General features: G+C 38.4%; 1 pseudogene; it reads left to right on the forward strand.

Annotated features, from left to right (window-relative positions):
* Window positions 1–943: 943 nt before the first annotated feature.
* LOC150004524 (ubiquitin carboxyl-terminal hydrolase 10 pseudogene) lies at window positions 944–3,334 on the forward strand (annotated as a pseudogene).
* Window positions 3,335–19,637: the final 16,303 nt, after the last annotated feature.

A 19,637-nucleotide genomic window follows, 5' to 3' on the forward strand; every position in this document is an offset into this window, starting at 1 on the left:
TCGGCAGCCGTCCGTCTGGAGAGACGATGGTGTAGCTTCTTAAGAGTCTATCTGCACCGCCGAGAATGGTTGTGCAGTCCGACTCGGGAGTGACACGGTATCTGTCTCCTCCCGTGTTGAATCGACATCTTGCGATGACGCTGGAGTGTCCTCTCCAGTGGAGCTGAAGCTACAGAGCCTGGGCAGGGTGATATGGAGGGTCTGCTGTTGCCCATGCAGCAGACACCCCTCTCTTCGCAGCTGAAGGGTCCAAGGGAAAGACGGAGTCAATACAGCTTGGCCTCAGGTGCGCCGCAGGAGTTGCCGGTGTTGACTACAACGTCAAACCGCCTTAGGGACTCCGGCTCCGGATTTTCTGTCGGGGTTTACTCCCTTAGCCTTTCCCCTGAAGAGGTATGCCGCAAGGCAGCGGAGGTTTTTTGGAGTCAGAGTTTTCCTTCTCTGATGTGCCCTGACTGGAAGATCGAACCAGCGACACTTAGCTCGCAGGCCGACGCTCAATCCACTGAGCCAAACCAGCCAGGGTTGCTAAACTGAGTGGAAAGGAGATAAAGGACTAGTCTGATTTTCCAGGAACCAAACCTGCACCCCAGACATGTGCCCTGGCAAGAATCAAACCTGAGATCTTTCAGTTTACTAGATGATGGTCCAACCAACTGAGCCATATGAACCAGAGCTGGTTTTAATGTTTTGAAAAATGTGTCAGTAAGACCTAATCAGAAGTTACACGGTGTGAATTAGGTAGTTTTTGTTATTCATTGAATTTTAGATATTTACATGAATTCAGTTGATGGAGAAAGTCGTTTTAGATACTTAATTAGTCCTCTCAATTTTTAACAAGGATTTTTTCCCCTCTAATTTAAGAAATCCCTGTAGATGGAGACAGCGGGGGAGGCAGCATGAGGAGTCAGACAAGCGATGAGGCTCATTGAAATGGGCCGCCATGGCCCTCTGCGGCCCTCAGTATATTTTTGGAGACTTTAGCCCTGATGAAGTCAATCAGTTCTTTGTGACTCCTCGCTCTTCAGTTGAGCTTCCTCCATACAATGAGACAGTTCTGTGTGGCACACAGGCTATAGATGAAACTACCTGATGGACAAGAATATCAGAGACTCGAGTTTGGTGTTAATGAAGTAATTGAACCCAGTGACACTTTGCAGAGAACTCCCAACTACAATATTTCAAGCACATTGAATCCTCAGGCCCCTGAATTTATTCTTAGTTGCACAACTTCCAAAAAGACCCCTGATGATATAAATGAGGAAGCAAACTACAGCTCCATTGACTGCCTGTACCCAGGCTCTGCCCTTGCTCTGGATGGCAGTTCCAATGTGGAGGTGGAAATTTTGGAAAATGATGGCGTCTTGGGTGGCCTTGGACAAAGGGAGCGTAAAAAGAAGAAAAAACATCCACTTGGATATTATAGTTACTTGAAAGATGGCAGCGAAGGTAGTATTTCCACGGAAGCCCTGGTCAATGGCCATGCCAATCCAGTGGTCCTGAACTGCGTGGGCACAGAGGATGTTGAGTTGATGGGCGATATGCCCTTGCTGGGAACACTCAGGACTTGTAGCAGCTCTCAGGACTCCTAGGACTTCGTCAGTGATGCTGTGCCTGGTGGTTCTTTCCCCCGAGCCCTGAACAGCAATGGTAGGACTCCAGAGCAGCTGGAAGGTTGCCAGGGGCCAGACTTTGAACAGTCCTGCCTCACTGCAGAGGCTGGCAGGGACAGCCTATTGAGGACAGCTATGGCTCCCCCTTATGTTGGGACTGATACTACTGAAAACCTTGGAGTTGCTAACAGACAAATACTTGAATCTTTGAGTAAGGGCTCAGCCGCCAAGCGGGTGGAGTTGCACAAGGTGGAAAGCATGGACCCGGACCCAGCTAAACCTGAGAGTACTTCCCCTACTGCCGATGCCCCGGCCTCTGTGGCGGGCTCCACTCCCGTCAGTCAGCCTGTCATGGGCCAGTCTTTTCCATGATTCTAAGCCCTCTTCCTCCTTGCCCGTGGCTTCTGTGGAAACTAAGTATTTCCCTCCTGCCACATCTCCCCTGGTCTCTGAGAAGCAGGCTGAAGTCAAGGAAGGGCTTGTTCCAGTTTCAGATGATCCCGTAGCCATAAAGCTCGCAGAGTTACAGGAAAATGTAACCCTAATACATAAACTGGTATCATTGCAAGACCATGGACTGATCAATAAAGGAAACTGGTGCCACATTAACGCTACCTTGCAGGCCCTGGTTGCTTGCCCTCTGATGTATCAGCTGATGAAGTTCATTCCTCTGTATTCAAAAGTGCAAAGACCTTGTACATCAACACCCATGATAGACAGCTTTGTTCGGCTAATGAATGAGTTTACTAATATGCCAGTACCTCCAAAACCCAGACAAGCTCTTGGGAATAAAATTGTGAGGGATATACGCCCTGGAGCTGCCTTTGAACCCACATATATTTATAGACTCCTGACAGTTATCAAGTCGAGCCTATCTGAAAAGGGTCAACAAGAGGATGCTGAGGAGTACTTAGGCTTTATTCTAAATGGACTTCATGAGGAAATGTTGGACCTAAAGAAACTTATCTCACCAAATAATGAAAAACTTAGTATTTCCAATGGACCCAAAAGCCACTCAGTGAACGAGGAAGAGCAGGAAGAACCAGGCAAAGGAAGTGAGGACGAATGGGAGCAAGTGGCCCCAGAAATAAGACTTCAGTCACTCACCAGGCAGACTTTGTCCAGACCCTAATCAATGGCATTTTTTGGGGACACATCAGGTCTGTGGTTTACCAGCAGAGTTCAAAAGAATCTGCCACTTTGCAGCCATTTTTCACGTTGCAGTTGGATATCCAGTCTGACAAGATATGTACAGTCCAGGATGCATTAGAAAGCTTGGTGGCGAGAGAATCTGTCCAAGGTTATACCACAAAAACCAAACAGGAGGTTGAGATCAGCCAAAGAGTGACTGGAAAAACATCCCCCTGTCCTCGTGCTGCACCTGAAATGGTTTGTTTACGAGAAGACTGGTGGATGTCAGAAGCTTATCAAAAATATTGAATATCCTGTGGACTTGAAAATTAGTAAAGAACTGCTTTCTCCAGGAGTTAAAAATAAGAATTTTAAATGCCACAGAACCCATAGACTATTTGCAGTGGTCTACCATCACGGCAGCAGCGCGACGGGCAGTCACTACACTACAGACATCTTCCAGATCGGTCTGAACGGCTTGCTGCGCATCGATGACCAGAGTCAAGGTGATTAACCAGTATCAGGTGGTGAAGCCCGCTGCAGACCGCACAGCCTACCTCCTCTACTACTGCTGAGTGGACCTGCGGTGACTGCCCATGTGCTGTGTGTGCCCGCACCCGCTTGTGGAACACCAACTCTCACTGACTTCTCTCCTCTCTTTAGTGGCTCTTTAGAGAGAAACTTCCTCCCTTTTGCAAAAACGGGCTAGAGCGAAAAGGAGATGCCTTGCAGTTTGTGCGCAACATAGTTTATGTTGACTTCTAACTTCCAAATCAAAATCATTTGGTTGAAACAGACTGTCGCTTGATTTAAGAAAATACACAAAAACCCATAATTCTGAAATAGTGCTGATTCCTGAGTAAGAAGGCAAATTTGCGTTTGATTCCCAGTGTGATTGCTTAGAATAAATCTACACCAGCAACACTTGTAAATTTGTGAAAATGAATTTTATCTTCCCTTAAAAAATAAATTTTTTAATCTATCACTTTCCTCCCCCCACCCTTTAGTTTTTGATAAACGATAAAAATGAGCCAGTTATCAGAGAAGAAACAGTTCTTCAAAAGAAAAATAAACACAAAAAATAAGTTGCTGGTTCCTAAAAATACATTTTAATAATTGTGTGATAAGAAACGGCTTACGGACACATTACATATCAAATATTTGGAGTTAAGGTTTTAGACACATAGATGGGTGATTGTGACTTTATTGCCGTTAAATGATTTCAAATTGCATCCATGCTTTTGTGTACACATAAATATGGACAAAATAATGAAGAGTGATCTTCCCTAAAGTCTGTTCTGTTTACTTCTGCCTGCTCCTCTATAATGCTGCGTCTCTAATTGTACACAGTTTAGTGATTCCTAGGATATAAAGTTGTCACCCATCAATAAAAATCACAAAGTTGGTTAAAAAAAAAAAAGAAATCCCAGTAATTTCATGTATCTTCCTCAAAGTAAAGTAGATGATTGGAATAGTTGCTTAAATGAGTTCAACATTGTGCTTTTAGTGAATTACCTAAACTTTACAATTTTGAGTTTTTTTCTCTCCTTTGGCTTCAAAATTGATGCATGATAACTTGTAAAGAAACTACAGTCATGCCCACATAAGTATGTTTTGGTCAATAAGGAACCACAATTCCATGTTGGTCAAACAATATTATAATGGAGCTGAAAAATTTCTGTCATCTAATAACACTGAAGCAGTTGTAAGGTCATGGAACAAGGCAGTACTTGTGTTTGTGGTGATGCTGGTGCAAACAAACTTACTGCACTGTCAGTTATATAAAATTATAGCACATACAATAATGTACAGTACATAATACTTGATAATAAATAAGTGTTTTACTGGCTTATCTGTTTACTATACAATAATTTTATTGTTTTTTTTTAGTAGACTCTTTCTATTCATAAAAAATTTTTGTTGTATAGCAGGCCATATTACTGTGGCAACAGCCTTACACATCCTGTATTTACTGCGCTTCTGGTTACATCATTTTCTCTTACACTTGATTTAATCTTGTGTTGTGCTGTATAGGTTGTAGCCTAGGAGCACTAGGCTATACCACAAGCTTATAAATATAGTCAGCCCTACCGTCTGGATTTGTGTAAATGTACTCTATGACATTCTCACAAAAACGGAATCACCTAATGACTCATTTCTCAGAATGTGTCACCATTGTTAAACTCTGCATGACTATATATTACTGAATCTTTTCTTCAGTCAGCTACTGGACTTTGCACTATGAAAAATAAAAACAACTATACTCTCAGGCAATCTTTGTTGCCCTTTTATGTATATCATTTTTTAATGTTTTTTAAAAAAACTTTTCTCTCTGTATTTACAATTTTTATCTTACACCTGTTCTCCAAGGCAGTTATTTGAGTTTTGACAGTGATTATCTTGTTCCTTGCTTTACTAATTGATTTATCTGGTCTATAATTGTGCATTTAAATGCTCATTATTATCTTAATTATCTTATCCTTTTAAAAATAATATATTTGCGTTATAGTTTTTTACTGAATTCATATTCTCATTTTTTGTCTACAGCTTAAATTCCTTAAGGAGTTATCGTCTATTTCTTAGATTTTTGTCTTCATATTGGGTTCTTTCTATAAAATTTTTCTTAATGTATATATTTTTTCTTTAGTCATATTTATACTTCTTTTCTTTTCTTCCTTTCCCCTCATTCTCCATTTAAAAAATGTTGCTACTTCTTTTAAGCTAGCAAATTTTAACAATAGGAAATTTCCCAGCCAACTATTTGCTCTGATATAGTGTGGGTGACTATTTCTTGACACTCTCAATACTATGGATTACATTCAATATATTTAAGTGAATGTAAATCCAGCAAGGGGTGTGGACTGAAACTATGTCCCAAGGAAATCAAGGTATACCAAAGGATACAGCATATCATTACCATATTGGCAAATGCCACCATCTCTGAGTTTTTTGGTGAAGAGGGCAAGTCAATCAGCCACTGTACAGGGCCTTTGTCTGCTCATTCATGTGATACTTTATATGTTTTATAGTCTAGACCACTACATCCAGATCAGGGATAACTCACTTCCACCAGCTTTGATATATTCTGTCAACTCAGTACAATGCCCTGAAAAATGAAACCCAAGCATTGATACCTTTCTTTCTTCTGCTGAAGTTCCATAATGGCTTATAAATCTTTCTATCCTCATGATGTTTTTGGTATTTTTTCCAATGTTCCTGCTCCCTAGTCATTAGTCTGCTTTCTTTCAAATTGAGGGTATTATTGAAAATTCTTATAATCTTATCAACTCTCTTTCATCAGTATTTCTTCAATATGATAGGAACTGACACTTTCTCATCTCTTTTCAAATCCTATGGCTTATGGCTTTCCTCTCATTGATTATAAATTACTTGTGAATTTTGACAGTTTTGTTGTTTCTTTAGCTGTTGGGAGAAGGATTCTCTGAGACCAGTTCACTCTGCCATTTTTACTCAGAAGTCTACCTTGATTTCTTTTAAATTAATCTATAGGGATCCAGGTTTTTTCTTCCAGGTCCAAAAGGATTGGGTTAGAAGACATACAGTGGTTTACTGTCTTCCTCTATGATGTTTCCATTCTACCTCCATGCAACAATATTTATTGAGAGTTTCCTCAAGTCTTAATATCCTTAGTATAGAACTTGTGTATTACTCATCTTTACATTCCCAGCACCTAGCCAGAGGTTAGATATTAAGATATGCTAAATAAGTGTTTGCTGAATAAAGAGAAGTTGAGGTGAATTTTAACCTTTCATTGTTCTCTTTTGTCCCTTTACCTCCACTTTTCATGAATACCTTTGTCTCTCTAGGCTCTCACTAACATGTTCATGTTATTTTCAAATTTTTCCATTTAATTTTAATTATCATTTGAATTTTAATCATCATACTTCTTGTGGAACCAGTGCAGGTTCAGTCTTGATTCAAGCAACCAGAAAAATAGCCAAGATAGCAAAGGGACTTCTGACAACTTTTATTGCAGATACTACAGCATTCATGCTTGCTTGCTCACTGCATGCAATTGCCAAACAACACTCCCATGGGGATTCCACCCCTTATATACTATGCATAGACAAAGCTGGCTACTGGCCAAAATATGACATAAATGGTTATATAACTGCAAGTGTGCTGTGCATGCAAATCTAATTATTATCTCTAAGTGGCCTGGTATAATAAAAGTTTTAAAAGGGCAAGTGTCTGTCTTTCTCTCAGTATAGTAATCTCACTGAAAATGACTGTTTTGAGTCATATTTATGTAGAGGTGAAGTATAGAGACTAACTTTATTATCATCATATAGCATCTCACACAGGCCTTTTACTTTGAAGACTCTCAATAGTTTTTTCTTGGGAAACAATAGCATGAAGTAGTTCCCAGAGAAACTCCCTGTTCTTTACTTTCAGTGGTTCTTCTTCTCTAAGTATGTGAACGTATGTGTGTATGGATAATTTAATAAAGAGCCAGTTAGAAAACAACTCTATATAATAAAATATAAATTATCTATCAAGTGACTATAGTATTACTTTAGATACATAAATATAATTGCTAATGAAATACAGTGAATTGAAGAAAATAAAACTATCAGACAAAGCCTGAATATATTTGAACCCTTGTGGGGAACTGTAAAGGAGTCATGGGGTGCAAGCAGTTCTCAGTTATCTGAGGTCTGTTGGTCAGTGTATTGAAACTCTCTCATCTTTTGAATCCTTATTACTGTCTTCATTTCATTTGGTCATTCTGCTGCTCACTCACTTTATTTCCTAGCTGGGTTTTAGTTATTGGTGGCACACCAAGCTGCTACAAGCTGAAAAGTATTCTAATCTATGTCTGTGCCCACCACATGCCAATACTCATTTATTTTAGTCACAGAAATGTAAATAAAACCCAATTTCATTGATCTTCCACACCAAAAAATTCTATGGATTTCTCAATGACACACATGCAGAAAATACATTTTCATCTTTTTCTTGGAACAGATTGAATATGTTTTTTTCCCATGAGGCTAAACCTTCTTATTAAGCTTTTTTCTTGTTTTTTTTCTTCTTTTTTTTTTTTTCGCAGTTTTAAAATTCCTCTATAGTTCAAAACATTCAAGGGAGAACCACTCTCAAGTTCACTTCTTCTTAGGCATAGTGTACATTTCTTATTCTCTTATTTTCTTCAGTCAGTTAGTTGCTCTGATCTCCCAACTCCTCTGGAGGACAGCTGCTCTCTAACTGTGGGATCCTTCACTATTTGCACTGACCAAGTGACTGGGTCAGACAACAATGGGAAAGAAACCAGGGGTGTGGCAGGACTTCCACATGGAGCCAGTCAATGAGACACAGGGCTCTATCCAACATCCAAAATTGAATATTCACTCATCTCCAACTATGACCTTCCTGCTAATTAGAACCACATTTACAACTTGAGCACTAACTTTGCCATGAGAGTGGGTCATCTTCACAGAGGAACTTCTCTCATAGAATCAAAATTACCACAGCTGAAAGAAGGTGAGTTCACTGTGCCCCACCCATCTTGGAGATGAAGATAACAGATTTGACAGAATGTTTGTCTGAAGTCACACATCCAGTTAATAACAGAGCTGGGCATAGAATACTGTCTGCTTTCTTTCTGGTCCTCTGCTTTGAAAACACATCAGACTGCATTTACTTTTTAAACTCAATGGTTCAAAATGTAATTATATTTTCCCTTATAACCAGCTTCTCATTTCAGTTTTTCTGTGTTACTAACACTTTCATTCTCATGTGGTCTCTCATATTTTGATTCATATTTCACTTATGTATTTATCTATAATGTCTGTTAAATTATATGCTTATACCAATCTCAACTTCCTCTTTTTCAGAATCATTGCTTCTATATGCTGAGGACTTGGGCCCTTGTAACTGAAGAATTGTCCTATTTTTGGTCTCTGTTTTTGGTTTTTGTATTTTATTCATATGAAAATATAACATAACATCCATTAACTGCCAGGTACTATTGATATATGGTAGGTCTTCATTTATTTAAGAAAGGAAACATGCATGAAGGACACAGATGAAGACTTGGTTTTTATGCTTTCTCCATCCCACTCTCTTTGAAACCTGCTTCACTCAGGCTTTTGACCCCCACACCACCGACCTGACCACCAGTGACTAGACCTCCACATTGCTAAACCCAATGGCCAAGGTCAGTCCTCATTCCCTCAACTAGTAATCATTTAACAAATGTCATTGAGTGTCTTTCATGTGGCAGCTCTTTTTCTGGTCCTAGGGCTATAAAAGTAAATAAAAGGGGAAAATATTCCCTGCTCTTAAGGAGCATCATTTGGAAAAGCTGATTTCCTCATTAGACCCAAGGATACAATTTCTTGATTTTCCTACCTTTCTGATTGTTTTGTTAGTCTTATTTGCTGCTCAAGACACAATTTCTCATAGTGCAAGCAATGGAGTGCCATACTTTTTAGAACTTGGAGCTTTTCTTTCTTCCCCACCTGCATCTGTTCCCCAGGTAACCTCACACAGCCCCATAGCTTTAGGTACTACCTAGCACCTACCTCAGGGCTCTCTTCTCTCAACTGTTTCTTACAAGCAGGTATTCATTGACCACTCTATCCATTTTCTTTATCCATTTATCCATCCATTGACACTTAGGTTACTTCCATGTCTTGGATACTTTAAATAATGCTGCATTAAAATGGGGCTGCATATATCTTTTCAAAACATTATTTTCATTTCCTCTGGATAAATATCCATAAGTAGAATTGCTGGATCATATGTTAGTTTCATTTTTAATTTTTTGAGGAACTTCCATATTGTTTTCCATAATGATTTTAACAGTCCCACCAATAGTGCACAAAGGTCCCCTTTTCTCCACCTCTTAACACTTTTCATTTCTTGTCTTTTGATAATAGCCATTCTAACAGGTGTGAGGCAATATCTCATTGTGATTTTGACTTGTATTTCCAGACTCACTTCTTAATTTTGCTCTTGCAAAAGCTTTTCTTTTGATTCACAGAATGAAGAATATTGATTCTTTTTTCACAATCCAACTATACAGGTGCAGGAATAAAAATGGTGACTTTCTTTTTTTGCTCTTGCTATCTACCATTATGGGGCCTGAACAGCCTTTTGAAAGTGCACGAAAATGATATAACACTTTGAGGTAAACTGGGAGATATTTGAAGACATCTGTACAGTTTTTGGTGACATATGATTATGAAAACTAAAATATATAAATTTAAAGGAATACATGATTATTGAATTGTGATAAAATGTCACAAATTTTGGAGATTTTTGTATTCCAGGTAGGTTACACATAATTCTTGTTTCAATAATTAGCTCTCTGAAATCCTGATAGATACCGTTATCAAGAAACTGTTTGTGATCCTCCACCCCAGTAAAAGCAGAACCTTGAGCCTGTTCAAGCAATCTCTACCTGGATGCTTATCAACCTCTCTGTGTGGTCTTCAGCATGCACTGAATCATGCACATGTATCAAAAAAGAAAGAATGCAATTTACACCAAAGGATTATGTCACTCTAGCACTTGCCACTATAAAGACTTTTCTCATCTATTACAATAAAATCTTAACTTGGTGGGGAGAAGATGGCAGATGAGTGAAGGGAGGCTGTGCTTGCTTGCTCCTGAGACTGGTCTGTAGTTTCAGCTAAATGTGGACAGAGCAATTCAGTCAACAACTGGATACTGGTGGGAGTTGAAACTTAGCGCTGCTAGCAGTGGAGGAGGCCATCTCCGAGCGACCTGTCTGGTGAATATCGTGGAGGAGACATGGGAGAGATGCGAATTCTGGCTGGCTTGGCTGCCCAGGCAGTGGCTGGTAGTGCACAAAGTTTTTTCAATGCCCCTTGGTTTCCTCTGAGTGGAGTCAGAGGTGGAGATCGAGGCTGTGCCTGCTGGCAGAGCCAGGAGTTGGCCAGGTGGTGTCTGGCTCTGGGAGACTGGGAGAAGCATTTTGTGTGTGTGTGTGTGTGTGTGTGTGTGTGTGTGTGTGTGTGTGTGTGTATGCTTGTTTTTTGTAGATTGGGGAGGAAAGGCTAGGGGTAAGGTGAGATTCTTGAGGAGTGCACAATCAAGAATACACATGCAGGAGTGCACTCAGTCCTGCCATAGGCTGTGTGCGTGAGTGGGAAGGAGTACCTCTGCCCACACACCCTGGAGCTCCTCCAGCATGCCTGCTGGCCAGTGAAAACTACCACCCTTGGCCTGTGCACCCCAGGTTGTCACAAGGGAGTGCCACTGGCCGACCTATAGTCAAGTGTGAAGGAGCACCCCTGGCCCACCCTCCCTGATGCACCACCAGCCAGTGAGAGGGAGCACACTTATCCTAATTGACCCAGGCTGTGGCCAAGGAGGGTGAAGTGGACTAGAGGTGCTTTGGAAAAGCTTGGGGCACTGGTTTTGAAGAAAGAGATGGGGGAACAGTGAATGAGACCCCATTGCATACGCATCCCCAGTGCCACAAGAGAAATCTCAAAAGCAGGCTACTCTCCTCCAAGTGACATCAGCCAGAGGTAGCTCAACAACTGTCTACAGGATGAGGTGAGTGAAATGACACTCAGTCAGCTAATTGGAAAGAAGAACCCACCAAAGAACAACACAAGAGCAACCAAACCCACAATACTGCCAGAGAGTCCAAATAAAATACATAAAGGGTATCCCAAGAACATCAAGTTAGGAGATCAAGGAACCTGCACCACTGACTCATACAGGATTCCTACCACAGAAGGTGACACCACAAAGGCAGGAAATAAAAGGAGATCATTCTAAGAAGCAGAAACAAGAGCCACCTAAAATGGGAAGACAAAGAAAAAACACCCCATCAAAAGGAAAGTAGGAATTCCCAGAAAGAGGGATGGATGAAATAGATAGAGGCAAGCAAACTATCAGACATGGAATTCAAAACAATGGTAATGAGAAAGCTCAATGAAATCAACAATCCAGACCAAACTACAACAAACTCCAAAGGGAAGTACTAAGAACTCCAGGGAAACTAAAAGGAACTCCAGGGAAGCTACAAGAAACTTACTGAGAACTATACCAGCATGAAAAAGGATATAGAAACTATCAATAAGATCCAGGAAGAAATGAAGAATACAATTTATGAACTGAAGAGCACAGTAGAAGGAATCAAAAGCAGACAAAATGAAGCAGAGGATCAGATCAGTGAGCTAGAGGACAACATAGGAAAACATTCCCAGACAATGCAACAAAGTGAAAAAAAATTTAAAGAATGAAGAGGGTTTACAAGAGCTTCAGGACAACATGAAGTATAATAATATCCATATCATAGGGATACCAGAAGGAGAACAAGGGGAGAAAGGGTTAGGAAACCAGATTGAAGAAATAATGACAGAAAATTTCCTGAACATGAAGGCAGAAATAGACTCACAAATACAAGAAACACAGAGGATCTCAATGAAGATGAACCCAAGGAGGCTCACTCCAAGGAACATAATAATTAAAATAGCAACATTAAAAGACAAAGAGAAAATCCTAAAGGTAGCAAGAGAAAAACAGCAAATAATATACAAGGGAGCTCCAACAAGGCTATCAGCTGATTTCTCAACAGAAACACTACAAGCCAGAAGGGAATGGCAAAGAATATTTTAAGCAATGAAAAACAAGTCTACAACCAAGACGACTGTACCTAGCAAGGCTCTTTTTCAAAATGGAAAGTGAAATAAAGAGTTTCCCAGACAAAGGAACTAAAAGAATACATCTCCACCAAAGCAGCATTGCAAAAGATGCTAAAGGGAATGCTGTAAGAAAAAGAAGAAAAAGAGAGAGGGAGAGGAACACAGGTACAAAGGGAGAAAGTCACGATGAATAAATACATGTCAATAATAACCTTAAATGTAAATGGATTAAATGCTCCAATCAAAAGAGATAGGGTAGCAAAATAGATATGAAAACATGACCCACATATATGCTTTATGCAAGAGACACACCTCAGGAAAAGACATCTACACAGACTGAGAGTGAAGGAAGGGAAATATTTTAAGCAAAAGAACATGAAAAAACAGCTGCTGTCACAATACTTTTACCAGACAAAATAGATTTCACAACAAAGGCCATAAAAAGACACAAAGGAGGATATTTCATGATACTTAAGTGAACAATCCATCAAGAAGATATAACACTGGTAAACATATGCACCCAACATAGGAGCATCCAAAGATATAAGAAAACTCTTGGAAGACTACAATGATATATTAATAGAAACACGCCTATAGTAGGGGACTATGACACCTCATTGTCGACAATGGATATATTTCGAAGCAGAGAAACACCAAGGATATTGAGGCATTGAACAACACTCTAGAGCAAATGGGTTTAGTTGATATATATAGAAGTTTTCACCCCAAGAAGCAAAACATACATCTTTTCAAGTGCACATGCAACATTTTCAGAGATAGACCACATGGTAGGACAGAAAGAAAGCCTCAACAAATTCAAGAAAATTAAAATATCAAGCACCTTCTCAGATCGCAATGCCTTGAAACAAAAAATTAACGTCAAAGAAATAAAATAAAACACTCAAAGACATTCAAACTCATGGAGAGTGAATAACATGCTATTAAATAATGAATGGGTTAACAATGATATCAAGGAATAAATCAAAATTTTCTGGAAACAAATGATAATGAACATGTAACAGACCAAAACATATGGGACACAGCAAAGCAGTCTTGTGAGGAAAGTTTGTAGCAATACAGGCATAGCTAAAAAGAATAGAAGACCCTGAGATTAAAAATCTAACCCTACATATATAAAAATGAGAGGAATAACAGCTAACAAAGCCCAGAGCAAGTAAAAGGAAGAAAATCAAGATCAGAGCAGAATTCAATGACATAGCGACTAAACAAACACTTCAAAAGATCAATAAAACCGAGGTCTATTCTTTGAAAAGATAAACAAAATTGAAAAGCCTTTAGCCAGGCTCATCAGGAAAAAAGAGAGAGGACCCAAATAAAAAAAATCAGAAATGAAAGAGGAGAAATCAATAACAATACCACAGAAATACAAAGATTTTAAGATATTACTACTAACAACTATATGACAATAAATTTGACAACCTGGTCGAAATGGACAAGTTTCTGGAAACATATAATCTTCCAGAACTGAATCAAGGAGAAGTAGAAAGCCTGAATAGACTGATAAAATAGAGTGAAATTGAAGGACTAATAAAAAAATTTCTGGCACACAAAAACCCTGGACCTGGTAGCTTCACATTCAAATTTTACAAAATATTTAGGGAAGAAATAACTCCTATGCTTCTGAAACTATTCCAAAAAATTCAAGAAGAGTAAAGACTCACAAATTATTTCTATGAATCCAGTATTACTTTAATTCCAAAACCAGGCCAAGACACAAAAAAGAAAGAACACTACAGGCCAATATCACCGATGAACTTAGATTCTATAAACTTCAACAAAATATTGGCAAACCGGATTCAGCAACATATTAGAAAGATCATACACCACAATCAAGTGGGATTCATCCCAGGGACAAGGATGGTTTAATATTCACAAATAAATAAACGCAATACCCACACAAACAAAATGAAAGACAAAAATTACATGATCATAACAGTAGATGCTGAAAAAGCATTTGAAAAAAGTACAACAGCCATTTATGATAAAAACACTCAGAAAAATGGGAATAGAGGGAGCATATCTCAATATAATAAAGGTCATGTATGAGAATCCTGAAGCCAACATGATGCTGAATGGACAAAAAGTGAAAGCATTCCCCCTGAGGTTAGGAACAAGACAAGGATGTCCACTCTCACCATTCCTATTCAACATAGTCTTGGAAGTTCTAGCCACAGCAATCAGACAAGAAAGAGAAATAAAAGGCATCCAGGTTGGAAAAGAGGAAGTAAAACTGTCATTATTTACAGATGACATAATAGTGTACATAAAAATCCCTATAAACTCCATGAAAAAACTACTCAACCTAATAAGTGAATTTGGCAAAATAGTACGATACAGTCAATATTCAGAAACCAAAGGCATTTGTGTTCACCAACAATAAAATGTCAGATATAGAAACTCAAAAAAAAAAACCTAGGAATAAACTTAACCAAGGAGGTAAAAGATCTGTACTCCGAAAACTACACAACACTGAAGAAAGAAATTAAGGAAGACACAAATAAATGGAAACATATACCATGTTTATGGATGGGAAGAATCAACATCATTAAAATATCCATACTACCCAAAGCACTTTATAGATTCAATGCAATTCCTATTAAAATACCAATGACATATTTCACAGACTTAGAGCAAATACTTCAAAAATTTATATGGAAATAAAAGGACCCCAAATAGCCACAGAAATCTTGAGGAAGAAGAATACAGTGGGAGGAATCACAATACCTAATATCAAACTATACTACAAAGCCACTGTGATCAAAACAATCTGGTACTGGCATAGGAACAGGCATATTGATGAATGCAACATGATAGAGAGCCCAGAAATAAACCCAGGTCTATATGTTCAATTAAAATTTGACAAAAGTGGGAAGAAACATAAAATGGGGTAAAAAGAGACTCTTCAACAAATGGTGCTGGGAGAACTGAACAGGGATGTGCAAAAAAAAAAAAAGTGAAACTAGACCACCAACTTATACCACACACCAGAATAAAATCAAGATGGATCAAAGACTTAAATGTAAGACCTGACACCATAAAAATCCTAGAGGAAAACATAGGCAGGAATATTTCAGATATCCCACGTAGCAATATTTTCACTGATATATCGCCTAAGGCAAAAGAATTAATGGAAAAATAAACAAATGGGACTACATCAAACAAAAGAGTTTCTGCTCAGCAAAGAAAACATCAGCAAGATGAAAAGTGAACTGACCATATGGGAAAACATATTTGCCAATGATTCCTCAGAGAAGACATTGAACTCCAAAATATATAAAGAATTTATATGACTCAACAGCAAGAAGACAAACAACCCAATAAAAAATGGGCAAAGGATCTTAAGAAACACTTCTCCAAAGAGGACATACAGAGGTTCCATAAGCATGTGAAAGAATGCTCAACATCACTAGTCATCAGAAAGATGCAAATAAAAAACACAATGTAATACCACCTCACAATAGAATGGCCATCATCAACAAATCAACAAACTATAAGTGCTGGCGAGGATGTGGAGAAACGGGAACCTTAGCGCACTGTTGGTGGGAATGCACACTGGTGCAGCCACTATAGAAAACAGTATGGAATTACACCAAAAAACTAAAAATGGAACTGCATTTTGAACCAGCAATTCCACTACTAAGATTATGCCAAAAAATCCTGAAACCCCACTTCAAAGAACCTATGCATCCCTATGTTCATAGCAGCACTGTTTACAATAGCTAAGTGCTGGAAACAGCCTAAATGCCCATCTGTAGATGAGTGGATTAAAAAATAGTGGTACATTTACACAATGGAGCACTATGTAGCAGAAAGAAAGAAGGAACTCCTGCCATTTGTGACAACATGGATGGAACTAGGGATAATTATGCTTAGTGAAATAAACCAGGCAATGAAAGACAAATACTGTATGATAGCAGCTAATACAGGCAACCAATGAGCAACAGAAATAAACAAGCAAAATTGAACTAGAGGCAAGTAAACAAGGAGCAGACTAACAGTGACCAGGGGGAAAGGATTATGGAGAGAAGGTGGATAAGAAGGGGAAGGGTCTAGTCAAGGAATTAGTATATATGACCCATGGACATTGACAAATGGGGTGGGGATTGACTGTGGGTGAAGGGGTAGGTGGGGTGAAGGGAAGCAATGGGGGAAAAAGTGGGACAACTGTAATAGAAAAACAACAAATAAATAAATAAATAAATAATCAAATAAAATTAAAAAAAGAAACTGCATAAGCAGTTAATAAATTTTAAAAAGTTTTTGCAATCATTTAAATATTTTAAACAAATAAAATTACATTTTATTATAACATTTTTTATTGATGAATGTAATGTTAAAAATTCAAGTTATAATGAGTTAATTTTGAATCCAAGTGACACTTTTCAAATTGAGCATTTCAAATGAATGATGAATTTATAATTTTCATGTATACAGCAGCCTTGGATGCCTTTTAATGATAAGTTAGTCAAAATGGAAAGATGAATTTTTCAGCCAATTCCCTGTAACCTTGACTGCAGGTGGCCAAAAGATGCTCCTTTCCTTCCCCAGCCCCAGCTGCATGCATGTCTCTTGGGCACCTGAAATAGGAACTTGTCCAGTAGCTCCATTTCCCCTTCTCCACAATGGCAGCATGGGGCAGCTGGTTCCTAGGTGAGTGGCACCTCCTTGAATCACTCAGAACCTCAGCACAGAGCAGCAATGCTGGATTTTTCTTCCACTTTATTGTTAGCAGCAATCACTAGACACTCTTCTAGAACTCATTCCTCTTAGAGTGACCTTCTAGGATCTTCAGATGGGGCTCCCAATGGTGATAAAAATGGCACTATTTTGTACATCTAAGGTCCTGACATGGCTTCCAAAGGCTGAGTGAATCACTCCTTTGCAGCAACCTACATGCTAAAGTACAGAGACTGGGCCACCTTCTCTGTGGATGGAAATAAGAGGGTTCCAGGCAAGAGTTCCAATTTCTTTGAGAGTGTAGAGAATGTTCTTAGGGTAAAGAATGGAAATTTGAAGTTAGATTTATTATAAAAGGCCTAGGATCTAAATTCAAATTTCAGGGCTATAAGCAGTGAGGTGCTTTACCTTTTATACACTACTCATTCACCATTGACTCTCACTGATAGAAAAGCCCTGGTTACCACCTGGATGCACCCCCTTTCATATCCTGGAATCATTCAGTATTTTCATGTCTTGCTAATAAGGCCAAAGTCACCACCATTTCACACCTGGACACCCCCACACCCTATTCTGCATGCCCTCCTGCACCTTAATACATGCTCAATACAGCAGCCAGACTGCTATCAACTGGATTAGAGCACACGCCTGCTTAAAATCTTTAATGATCTATTCAAGGTCTATGAAAACATTTATTCAAACAAAGGCTTTTACATGAATGTTCAAGGCAGCATTACTCATAATAGCCAAAACTGGAAATAATCCAAATGCCCATCAACAGGAAAAGAGACAAACAATCTGTGGTATATCCATACAGTGAAATGTTATTCAGCGATAAAAAGAATAAATTACAGAAACAAAAGAATGAATATCAATAACAACAAAAATGCTGCATGAAGGAACCTTATACATGACAGTACATATTAATTGTAATAACTATGTACAGTGCCAGATGGACACTTGAAATATTGTAGAGAATACTTTGCAAACTATATGATTGTCTAACCACTATGCTGTAGATCTGAAACCAATATAAAATAATATTGAGTGTGAACTGTAATTTAAAAATAAATTTTTTTTAAATAGTGAAAAAAAATCTTTAATATCTTGCCATTTTTCTTAGGAAAAAGAACAAAAATCCTTATATGGCTTATCTTTCCATCCTTCAAATATTCCCATATTCTTCTTGATCTTTGCTTTGCAGCCACTATGTTCTCTGTCAGGCCTTTGAACTTGGCCTTATCCCTTCTTGCCCCCTCACTACAGCCACAGTCTCCTTAATGCTCATTTATCTTTTAGACAAATGCCATCTGATAAAAATCCTCATTCTAGTCAGATTCCTCTGCTTTACATATTCAAGAAATTATATGCCTTTCCTTTAGGAAACATTACAGTTCATAAGTACACATTCATTGGTGTGACTGCTTAATACCTGTTCTCCCACTATACTGTATGCGAACAAGGACATTTCTTCTTTGTACTTATCCTTCTATCTCTAAAACTAGCACTTATTGAGTCCCTGGCCAATGGCTGATGAATGTTGTTGAGTAACTGAAAATATGGGTTCACAAAAATTCCATCAAACTAAATTATTATGTGAATAATTAGGAAATTATAAAAACATCTTGAAAAAATTTTAGTGGAATAAATATATATAGTGTCTATTTGAAAATTTTAGGTAACACTTCTTTATTTTTTATCTAGATTTAGTTAAAAAAATAAAACTAAGGCTATTGCCTAGGTCATTTGGGTCAAAGATTTTTAAAAGATCCAACTTGTGCTTTTACATGAGGTAGATAATGGAAGGGAGAAGTAAAAGTGAACTTGTAACACCTGAAGAGCTGTGTCACTGTGGGTGTATATGTGACTATATGGTTGTGTGTGTGGTTTTACATATGCTTGTGTACAGTGAAAATACACCATGGCATCTAAATTGTAGTATGTAATAAGCATTTTTTAAGTTAAAATGTTTAGGAAAACTATTAAATCTCCACATTCTTAATGACCAGTTTACATGTTAGTGTGATTACAATCAGGAATTTGAAGAATCTGAAAAATCTCTAAGTTCCACTTATCAAGCTTAATAACCATATAACTTTGAGATGATTGCTGGCCATGTTTCAATATCATGATAAGAAATGCTACTTCCTTTCCATTAGTGCTGGTATTGATGGGACTGTGGTGAAAGTAATTGTGGTGCTTTCTGATTGCCTTGTTCTGCTTATTCTCATTGTTGACAGTGAAGAGAAAAGGAGAATAACTCATGTTTGAATTATGGACCAGTTAAAAATTAGAACAAATATCTATTACAAAAGATTTGGCATTGGGACATTGGGGAGAAATGAAGAGATAAGCAAAGCATAAAACCAAAGAAAACAAGGCATCTGGAGAACTTCTTTCCCCTCTCTTTTTTAATTATTGTTTTTCAATTACAGTTGTCCCATTTTCCCCTCATTGCTTCCCTCCACCCAGCCCACCCCTTCTCCCACAGTCATAACCCACCCCGTTGTCTATGTCCATTAGTCATTTATACATGTTCTTTGAC

This window comes from Furipterus horrens, unplaced genomic scaffold, assembly GCF_987537825.1.
Source record: "Furipterus horrens unplaced genomic scaffold, mFurHor1.1.pri manual_scaffold_7, whole genome shotgun sequence".
NCBI lineage: Eukaryota > Metazoa > Chordata > Mammalia > Chiroptera > Furipteridae > Furipterus > Furipterus horrens.